Below are 2500 nucleotides of genomic sequence, written 5' to 3' on the forward strand. Positions count from 1 at the left end.
TCTCTCTCTCTCTCTCTCTCTCTCTCTCTCTCTCTTTGTCTTTCTTTCTTTCTCTCTCTCTCTCTCTCTCTCTCTCTCTCTCTCTCTCTCTCTCTCTCTCTCTCTCTCTCTCTCTCTCTCTCTCTCTCTCTCTCTCTCTCTCTCTCTCTCTCTCTATATATATATATATATATGTATATATATATATTTATTACACATATCTATATATATATATATATATATATATATATATATATATATATATATATATATATATATAGAGAGAGAGAGAGAGAGAGAGAGAGAGAGAGAGAGAGAGAGAGAGAGACAGACAGACAGACAGACAGACAGACAGGCTGATATAAAAACATAGAAAGATATTGATATAGATAACGATATAGACATATAAATAAACAGACAGACAAATGGACAGACGAGTAAAAATAATCCCGTTTTCTATGTCAGACTGGAGGACGCAGTCAAGGAGACAGCGACAGTGGACGTGCTGAGCGACGACTGGGGTAACTTAGGAAGAATGGACCGCTCAGCCACCGTCCTGAAGCCGTTCATAATCCCGGGGAAGGGTCTAGCACCTCCTAGTAAAGGTAAGCGATCGGAGACAACACGCCCATGTCATCTAGGGTGGGCGTGTCGTAGGGTGAGTGATCCTGCGAGGGAAAGTTCTAGGATGGGTTTGGTGGGAAAAACGAAAGGGTATTTTTTGGGGTGAAGGACGGGGGGTGGGGTGGGGTTGGGGGTGGGGGTTGGGATGGTTGGTTATGGCAGCGCTGTGGGTATTTGTTTCCATAATTCATATTTCTTTGATTCATGTGATCTGCACTTTATATATCTGTTTATTATTTTTAATTTCTCTTTGTCTTTGTATTTGTCTCTCTCTTTCTCTCTGTCTGTCTTTTTCTCTCTCTTTTTGTCTGTATCTATATCTCTGTCTATCTGCCTTTCTCTCTCTCTCTCTCTCTCTCTCTCTCTCTCTCTCTCTCTCTCTCTCTCTCTCTCTCTCTCTCTCTCTCTCTCTCTCTCTCTCTCTCTCTCTCTCTTTCCTATTCTAACTGTAGCTACTGTTCGAAGTTTTTCACATTTCATCGTAACCCAGGTATTGGTGTATATATAACAATATTCATTCTTCCAATCTTTTCCTTTTCCCTTTTTTCCTATGTAAGTGTCACTAATGATTTAATGATTGGTACAGGCAGTATCAATATTGTATAATGATTGCATTTGTATTAATCTAACTCCTTCCTTGAAGAAGAAAACTGAAAATAAAAACTCAATGAAGAAAGATCTTTACAGCCGACGCTCCTCATAATCATTCACTTTCCCATTCATTTAAACTTCGTAAATCTAAATCTCATTCTTCCAGATGAAAGGCCACCACAACCGAAAGGTAATCAATGTGTCTAAAATTGCCCAAACCTTGTTTATCTTTGGATTAACTTTTTCATATCTAATAGTTTTCATATTTGGATCTTACTCTCATATGCTTTGTTACAGACTTTTTTACTCACTTCCATGACTCCCTGTGTATTTTTTTTCAAAAGTCTTTCTCTGTAACATTTTTTTTTTTCATTTCTCGAAAAAAAAATATTCACATGCTTTTACACAGCTTTTGCCTACGTCTATAAAAAATGATACATGTATCATAGCTACTCCGGATTTGCTTGCGTGTGCTTTGGATTTCCGTTCCTTGATATTTATTCAGATAGCATGCGGTCATGTGTAGAGCAATTGCCTTAAAAAATGATAAAGTTTCAGATTATGAATTAGATCTTATTACAGTTGGTCTTCTTGTGCAAGATTTTTTTTAAAAGTGGAAGATCATATGATAAAAAAAAATGGTTTTATCTATATCTATTTATTTATCATATTTTATGAACCGAAAATTATGACGGAGTTTATAATAATCCAAATCAAATGAAATCTGACACATCTCTGCTTGGCAACATGGACGGGACTTCTGAACAAATTTCACTATGTTTTTTAATGTGATTTTAAACAGATTTCCCCCCTGATAATTAATAAGTAGATAGAGATATGAATAGTTATTAGATAAAGCAAAGAAATGAAAAAGTCAGAATATAGAGACTTTTCTATGGTGGATAGAATGATAACCATTTTTTTGTATAGCCTTACCAGTATTCTCTTGATCAGAAATATTACTACGTATTTCGTTTCATTTACAAATGCCTGATTTTCTGTCAGTATTCGGGATTTAGGTATAATAGTTTATACGTATTATTTTTCTACAACTTTTGTCAAAACCCACTCACTCGCATACAACGATGAAAAATACATTGCGCAAAAGTGAGTAGTTAAAATGTACCGTTTTACTCTTACGTAAATATTTACTTTGTTCGAAATGGGTGCAGATTTTGTGCCTGTTTTTTTTTTTTTCATTGGCTTTCTCTCTTTTTGCAAACATGCATACAGTGACACACGGGCGTGGTTCAGCAAAACAAGAAGACATACAATTCTGCTTTCTCTTAATTCATATGTTTACTGT

General features: G+C 35.7%; 1 pseudogene; it reads left to right on the top strand.

Annotated features, from left to right (window-relative positions):
• Positions 1-2500, top strand: part of LOC122255776 (uncharacterized) — a 14868-nt pseudogene that overhangs the window by 4465 nt on the left and 7903 nt on the right.

This window comes from Penaeus japonicus, unplaced genomic scaffold, assembly GCF_977035675.1.
Source record: "Penaeus japonicus unplaced genomic scaffold, GWHDUDI00000001_assembly GWHDUDI00000015, whole genome shotgun sequence".
Classification (NCBI taxonomy): Eukaryota; Metazoa; Arthropoda; class Malacostraca; order Decapoda; family Penaeidae; genus Penaeus; species Penaeus japonicus.